The following is a 9,377-nucleotide window of genomic DNA, read 5'->3' on the forward strand; positions in this document are numbered from 1 at the left end:
GACCTTTAACCATACACCTAAACTTAACCATCTTACCCAATACCGACGTAGAACCAGCTATTACCTCAACTTAACCATCTTACCCAATACTGACGTTGAACCATCTATTACCTTACCTTAACCATGTCTTACCCTCTACCCATACCTGACAATCTCGAACCTAAGACTTAAATGAAACCAATTGGTGACTGATCTGACCCTTGTATCTTCTTCCTGAGGGGTGTTACCGAGCAATGCAGCCACTGGCGACAGAAGAGGGCGTTGTCCTGGGGGTGTGTCTCCGGGGAGGGATCTGATTGGTCGGCTGGGGGAACACCGCTAAGTCCTCTGGGTAAATCCAACCGTCCACCAGCTGTACCGAGGTAAGCAAGTGTCACAAACATCACAGAATGTGGCACGGTCCACCAGAAACAACCGAACATGTTAACCTGTGGAGTGTGCGTAAGTAGCAACAAAATACAAATATAAAGGATGTTTTCGAAAAAAAATTGGCGGTTGTAACCACAGTCAGACCACAGGGGGTTCTGGGTGTACCTTCGGCCCACTGCTCCTCAGCAGACCTTGGGGAGAGGAGGAGGCGCCGGAGGAGGAGGAGAGAGGAGTGGTAGAGCGGAGGGAGGAGAGGAACCATCTCCCAGCCTGGAAGCTCCCACTGACAGGAAACAGTCAATTCTACATCAACCAATGGGAGGCCCGACGAAGCTAACTCTGACGATGGAGTTGAGGAAGAAGACAACCCAATCGTCCATTTCTAATGTTTCATATTTATTGTTGTGAATGGACTCTGCATTTATTTAGCTTCTTTGAACTGTGGCCACTCACAGCGCATAGTGCTTTCTGAGCGTGTGTGTGTGTGTGTGTGTGTGTGTGTGTGTGTCTGTTACCCTGACGACGGACACCTCCGGGGGGTCCAGTAAGGGGCTGGGTAGTAAAGTGGGCGGGGCCTGAGGTTGTACCACCCCCCACTGTGGCCGGCGAACACAGGCAAGGGGGCGGGGCCTCGGAGGGCAGCGCCAGTGGGGGCCAGGGGGCGGTAACCATGGCAACCGGCTGGTGACCTTTCAACCTGGAGACCGGAAGCATCATGACATCTTCACCTGAGAGAGAGAGAGAGAGAGGGAGAGGGAGAGGAGAGGGAGAGAGAGAGAGAGAGAGAGAGAGAGAGAGAGAGAGAGAGAGAGAGAGAGAGAGAGAGAGGGAGGGAGAGGGAGAGAGAGAGAGAGAGAGAGAGAGAGAGAGAGAGAGAGAGAGGGAGGGAGAGGGAGAGGGAGAGGGAGAGGGAGAGAGAGAGAGAGAGAGAGAGGGAGAGAGAGAGACAGAGAGAACGAGTCATGATGTGACATCTTTAACCTAAATTCTCCACTATTTGCATGGACGGTTTATTTTAGATATAGAAAATATTCAGTGAATGTTCATTCGCCTCATCCCTCTCATTTATAATAGATACACTCAGAGCGATGTGGAGAATGCATCATGACAGACGGAACGGAGAGAGACTGTGTCTGTCTGTGTGTGTGTGTGTGTGTGTGTGTGTGTGTGTGTGTGTGTGTGTGTGTGTGCGCGCGTGCGTGCAAACTTTCCCATTTGTTGTGCCTTGTAATAAGTAGAAAACTCTCTGCAATCTTTGTCTATGGCACAAAATTAATATTAACGAACTAATGTGCTGTTTAGTGTTAAGGATGAAGCACACAGGACTGGAGACGGCAGGGAGCTTTTATTGTGGCGTAAACAGAAGCCTCTCTATCAAACTACAGACTCCTCCTGTCCAGTTGGCTGTTGTCACTCATGGCGCTCCATCTAACGCTGGTTACGCATACACCTGACCAACTCACCTGTAGTACTTCAAACCTCAACCTGCTAGTCACACACCTGACCAACTCACCTGTAGTACTTCAAACCTCAACCTGCTAGTCACACACCTGGCCAACAAACCTGTAGTACTTCAAACCTCAACCTGCTAGTCACACACCTGACCAACTCACCTGTAGTACTTCAAACCTCAACCTGCTAGTCACACACCTGACCAACTCACCTGTAGTACTTCAAACCTCAACCTGCTAGTCACACACCTGGCCAACAAACCCGTAGCACTTCAAACCTCAACCTGCTAGTCACACACCTGACCAACTCACCTGTAGTACTTCAAACCTCAACCTGCTAGTCACACACCTGGCCAACAAACCTGTAGTACTTCAAACCTCAACCTGCTAGTCACACACCTGACCAACTCACCTGTAGTACTTCAAACCTCAACCTGCTAGTCACACACCTGACCAACTCACCTGTAGTACTTCAAACCTCAACCTTCGAGTGACACATCTGAACAACTCACCTGGTTGACATCCCAATTAGGTGAAAGACTTAGTCAAACTTTTTGACAGACTTCATCGCTTGACAGACTTCATCTCTTCTGAAGACGGACAGACATACAGGAAACAGACAGACACTGTCCATCCCTCTGCATTCTATGTCTCGTGATAAATTCTGTGTGTATGCGTATGCATACACACATGTAAGTGTATGCATTAAAAACAAGAGAGACGAGGCAACGAACATTCACAGAATATTTCTTGTACACAAAATAAACCGAACATAAAAATAAAGCTGTGGAGGTTTTAGATTATAAATATCACATGAATCCACGCACAGTATGGATCAGTCTGTCAACATACACACTAATCCCCAGACAACTACCAAAGACACACGCATGGAATCATCTCTCTTCGTGTTGCTGCTGCTGCTGCAAAATCAGGAACTGTGTGTGTGTGCATGTGTGTGTGTGTGCGCGTGTGTGTGTGTGTGTGTGTGTGTGGGGGGGGGGGGGGGACGACAACAATCGTTGGGCCTACAAATGACAGCTTTGAAGCAAACCCACACACTGTGTCTCCAAAGTGTTTTCAAACCAATCCAATATTCACCGCAATCTTTCAAAGACATGATCGTTTACACCTTGTGTTCCTTAAACATATATAAGCTCGCCAACGCTTCCGCTCGGATCTGTCAGTATTGTGTCATTATTTACACTCTACCCGACGGGTTTGGTATAAAGTCAATGTTTGTGGAAGCTGATAGAAGCTGTTCTCATCCATAATTTTTCAAACAGCCTTAGCTTGTGAGTGTGTGTGAGTTGCTTGTACATCGAAACTCATGTTAAAGTTTATATAAATGACGGTACGTCATCTAAATGATAATCTGTCGACATTAATTTGTGGAACTAAACAACCAAATTTAAGACTGAGAAACCACCGAAGCACCAAACTGTTCGCCAGAGAGCGAACAGCTGGTGGTAATGGGCGCTAATGGGAGGCCTACTGATAAATATTCAGCACCACTAATGACCTGCAGCTCTGCAGTCTGCCTGTAGGAGGCGCCTTCTCCCTGGGAACCACCTCACTAACCGATTGAAATGTCCACAAATTGTCCTACTTATGGGCGTATTATTACAAACAAATTAAACAGATCTGAAATTAAACACATTCAATCCCAGAGAGCAAACAGCTATTGGGAGTTAATACGTTGTCACACGGTGACAGAAACAAAATGCCATGCAGACTGATTCCTGCTGTTAAATCAATAAAACAGCCACAATTCTGTTACCATAGTAACGTAGAAAAGCGTATCCCTAGTAGGCTAACATATAACACAGCGTAACGTAAAATATAACAGACGGACAGATGTTTGTAATAAAGACAGACATGGGTAGACAGAAGCAGACATGTAGACAGATAGAAAGCAGACAAGCGGACCGACAGACAGACAGACAGACGATGGATAGACCGACAGGTAGAAAGGTAGTCAGAAAGACAGCTATAGAGAGACAGGTAGACGGACCGACAGGTAGATACTAGGTAGACAGACAGACAGGTAGTCAGACAGACACATACAGGTAGACTGAGAGACAGACAGGTAGGTCGACAGACAGCTACAGGTAGACAGACGGACAGAGTTGTACAGAGTAGTCAGAAGTTCAGACAGGGATCCAGTCCGGTCCACGGGACTCCACAGACACGTCCTCCGGTGATGACCGCCGGTAAAGAGTTTGAGGGACGGCAGCATGAAACTCAATTCACAGCCTCGTTCACCTGTTGTCTTTCATGAGACAACGTGCGGTGTGGTCTGTCATAAATAGTTTTTTTCATTTCATAACAACAAACACCGCAGACATACCACATAGGGTTCGGTTCGATATCTGCCGAGACCCGGTACCAGACACCCAGTAACCCGGGGACATGAGGTGTGAGCTCGGCAGCCGTTTGTGGCTCCCGGTAGGACTAACGGCTTCATGACGTCCAATAAATAATGCAGGTCAACAGTACAGCGTCATTACATATAATAATATTAATCATGCATCACATCAAAACATCACCTACCCTCCGACCGCAGAGTTCGCTCTTCGCGGGGTTTAGCTGCGCGTGGAGTCGGTAAATACCGACAGCCGGTGAACGACCTCACGCCGTGTCACCGCGGCAGCGCGTGACAGTCGCGGAGGAGTGTGTGTGCGCGCGCGCGCTGTACACCACTCAAAGCGAGCCTTCACGCGGTGTTTACGGTCACGGACACTGCCGCCATCATTCAATCTCTCTCGCGCACTGGGGACACGTCACGCGCCTCTCATCACCCTCCCAGTTGCACACCTATTAAGCTCCGGTAAATGGAGCTCGTGGAGAGTTCTAAAGTGCCGTTTCCCTGGATTACTCTCTCCCTCTCTACTTAAACCTCTGTCTCCCATTAGATATGTATTGCACATAGATATTTGAGTGTGTGTGTGTGTGTGTGTGTGTGTGTGTGTGTGTGTGTGTGTGTGTGTGTGTGTGTGTGTGTGTGTGTGTGTGTGTGTGTGTGTGTGTGCGAGAGAGGGCGAGAGAAAGAGAGAGAGAACAAGAGAACGTGATTAAAGTGTGTGTAAATCATTGAAAGGTCTTAGTGCGTGTGTGCGTGTGCGCAGTCATGTCTGTGTTATGCATGGATATTAGAATATTAATAAGGTGTTTTGTTGACTTTCGGATTTATCTTCATACACAAATATTGACATATCCCCTCTCCTCTCTCCGATGCAATACTAATGGCAACATTGTGTGTTGTTGGTACCCATCCATCTCCATAGTCACAATGCACATATCAAGAGTTAAGTACCCCTTAAATACCTTTATTCTCCTTTAACCTGCTTTCTCTCTGGGTCTCCCAGAGTGAACTTGGTTTTAAATCCTCACTTTGATGTTTGGCCTCTATTAAGAGGGGAGAGGAGAGAATGGGGTGAGAGGGGGGAGAGAACAGAGTAGGAGAGGAGAGGGGGAGGGAGGAGGGGAGAAGAGGAGAGAGGGAGATAGAGGACGAGAGAGGAGAGAGAGTACCGAAGAGATTGTTTGCATTAAGTCTCAAGTTCACCATGACAAGAACTTTGCAACCATGACAGTTCTGGCACAGTGACAATGGTTCAAATAGCCATTTCCAAGATCATCTATTTTGCAGTGTGATCCGTCCATTGTCTTGTTTCTGTGACAAGGCCTCTTAAATTGATTAATTAGATGAATTTGCGCTTCTTACACAGTTGTTAACTCCATCACCATGCAAATCAGACCTCGGAGTTTGGATGTGATGTCACAAGTAGCCCATGAGGTCATAACTCTGTCCAACCCAGATAAGCTTTATTGAAAACACCAGCATATTATCGGCCGTCTGTATCAATCTCTCCACACACATACACACAAACACGCACACATATATATACATGCACACACACACGGTCACATGCATACACACACACAGTCACGCACATACGGTCGCAGTGAGGGGTGAAATTGAGTTGTTCCAGTTTCAATGCTTCGGGAAAATGGTTGGTTATGTTGGACAGAGAGACAGAGGGATGGAGAGAGAAAGAAAGAGGGAGTGAGAGAGAGAGAAAGAAAATATATTGTTAGTTTTAAAGATGATATCCTTTGGAGTAAAAGGTCTGAAATGTCGATAAGTCTAATTAATAAAAACCCATAAATAAACTCTTATAGTCTTCCTCTCCTCCCCCTCTTCTCCTCTCATTCCTCTGACTGTGTGTTTTTTCTATCAGATGATAAAAGCATTCTAACGTCTCCCAGCTGCCAACACTAAAGTAGACCCATTACCCTCCACTCACACACACATATTCAATATCTTTCACACACACAAATCCATATACTCACACAGAGGCACGCACACACACACACACACACACACAAACTGTCTCTCCCACACACACATGCATTCTCTCGAACAAACACGCACACACAGAGCACACATACACACACACACACACACACACACACACACACAAACAGTCACACACTCACATACTCATACTCATTCACACGGCAACTCACTCACAAGCACAAACAAACTCATCCTCAGACTTGTTTTACCATACAGAGGTCGGTTTTGTGGCTGAAAGAGAAGAGTATATGTATATATAGATATGATAGTTCTATCGGATATAACCACCTGTTGACTTATCCTAATTTAATTAAAAAGCTTGTGACCTCAAAGCAAGGACAGACTATAGATCTCTATCTGTACTCGCCTCATAGAGACAGACTTTAGACAGATATATTTCTCTACTCTACAGAGGCATTAGAGGGAAATACAATAACAATGTCTGTCTCCATCTCTCTGAGCCTCAGGTCGGCCCATTGGTCTATAACTAACAAGCGTTATTTCGACCAATCAGCCTGCAGTTAGGGGTTATTGAGAAGAGAGTGTGCTTTAGGGTGAAAGATTCATCACGCTTCGTGGCTCGGCTATAACACTTCTGGCACAAACAACCGTCTCTCTCCCCAGCTGAGCTCCTGGTAGGATGACACCTCGCCAACACCCAAACGTTTGTACTACCTCACCCTAAACTACCTAACCCTTTCAACTAGCCAACCCTTAGGCCCTTAAACAGCTAACGAGTTCAAACTGTACGGCAAACACGCAGCAGTCAAACACCAGGAATATTAATGTCTACTCCGTCAGCGGAAGTGCTAATCTATTCTGTCAAAATATAGTTGTGCTGTTTTTCTCGTTGTTCTGAGGGAGGGGAGAGGAGAGGGAGGGGGGAGAGGAGAGTGAGGGAGGAGAGGAGAGGGAGGGAGGAGAGGAGAGGGAGGGAGGGAGGGGAGGAGAGTGAGGAGAGGAGAGGAGAGGAGGATCAGCAAGGAGGGAAGGAGAAGAGGAGGAAAGATTGGAGGTCTGGAGATGATTGAGGAGTCAAATCTCTATACAGACAGACAGAAAGACAGACCTAAAGGAGAGTTGTAGTGATAATGATGAGTTTGAAGAGACCCTGTTTACTACTCTAGGTGTTTGAGTTTGTGTGTGTGCGTGCGTGCGTGCCTGTGTGTGATACATGGTTCAGGGCACTCTTAATCACAACCTGGTAATTCATGTCAGCTGTAATTAGAGAAGAGAGATGATTGGCTGCAACATGTCAACTCTGGCAGGGAGCGAGAGAGAGAGAGAGAGAGACATCTGTGTATACCATGACCTATTAACGACTTTTTGATGAACATGAGGGAAAATACATTTTAAAAAATGTGTGAATGAAAACACAAAGTAATAAATGAGCAGCTGAGGTTTCCTGAGCTGAGGAACTTAGGAGAGGAGATGAGGAGAGGAGCTGAGGAGAGGAGCTGAGGAGACATGCCCGACTCCGAGACTTCTTTTAAATATGAGATAAACATAATTCATTGTTTATCTTATATTATCTAATCATTTTTCTATCCAATACGCCGCAGGTCTGATACGATGAGGACCCTATGGGACGCATTAAGGCATTTTCATATGCAACGGAGATTGCTGCCACTGCTGTGTCACACATTTCATGGCTCTGATTGGTTGCCGGTCAATCCAATTGTGTCAGAGGCCTTATAGACTTCCCTTGGTCGGTTGATTACGCCCCATGGAAATAGAAAAATGAAGTGAGAGGCTTGCAGACTGACACACATTTGTGAATTGGGTCTGTCAATGTCAGGCAATTTACATACTCCATCGAGGAGGGAAATAAAGCTCTCAAAGGGCCAGATGGACAACATCAAACAGGAACGAGAGAGCAGGGAACAAAGCCCTGTGAGGCAGTTGGAACGATAAGGAACCCGGGAAAAGATCAGGGATCCCTCTCAGCCTCAGGCTGTCACTCCCCTGCTCGCTCCTGACCCGCTGAGACAGCCTGCTGTACCTGATCTGATCCACCAGATAGCACCCCCACACACACACACACACACACACACACACACACCTCCTCAGATTGACACAGCATTAGAAACAGTTTAAGAAACATTGACATTTTAATTGATCAGAAACATGGTGCAGAGAAGATGTGTCCTCCCACTGTCCTCATAATTCAGCCACATCATATATGACAGTGGAGACTCCAGCGTACTCATTATTTGGTATAAATCTGAAGGATAAAAATCACTACAAATTCTTTAAATAGGAAAAAAAACATTTAGCTGAAAATAAAGAGTTTATTCCGACAGAAGAGGATATCTACTTATTTGCAGTCTACATCCACCCCCACTGAATCCCCTTACATCTGTGATGAAATATTCCCCTGCCTTGAGTCAGAGATATGTGTGAATACCAAGGAAAGGGTCACATCGCCATCTCTGGGGAATCGCCCAGACTGTTATGCAACCTGATGAGTCCAGTACCAAAGGACACCGACGCATCACCGATGAAACTCCTACTGGTCACCTCAATCTGCCGCCTATAACGATAAGACTCTGAACAGAAGTGAGCAAGATCTATCACAACAGTTTTGAAGCCTAAGGCCCAATCCCATTTCTACCCCTTCCCCCTCCCCCTTGTTTTGAAGGGGTAAGGGGAAGGGGTAGAAATGGGATTGGGCCTAAGGCAGCCCCTAACTCTCTGATCAGACCGCAGACAAATGACTCTCCTCCCTAACAAGACAACCCTCTCACTCTCCCGATGGGCTGTTCAGTATACTAAGACCATACAGATGGGCGCAAGGATGCCCTGCAGAATACCAAGAAGCAATGAACAGCTGAGAGAGTCATTCACTGATAGTGGTGTTTCCTTAATATCTGTACCCCAACACTATCGAAGCTATGGCTGTCCAAAACAATGGTGTCCATAACATATTAAAGACCAGAGCACCAAAAGCAGGACTGAGAGCATGCACAACTAAACTAAAATGATAACAATCCCTTGTAAGACAGAGTGGCACAATGTTAACCAACATGTGAGAAAATGATCTAAACTGAACACAGGGATCCGAACAATGAGCCCCTCTACCCACGGTATTATGGGATGGTAAAGTAAACAATCGTTAAAACAAAAAAATCATCACACAGAAAAACACATTTTTGAAATTGAAGAAAGCCTAAAATGTAATTCAAACTAGAACCAAT

Source organism: Gadus macrocephalus, chromosome 18, assembly GCF_031168955.1.
Source record: "Gadus macrocephalus chromosome 18, ASM3116895v1".
Lineage (NCBI taxonomy): Eukaryota > Metazoa > Chordata > Actinopteri > Gadiformes > Gadidae > Gadus > Gadus macrocephalus.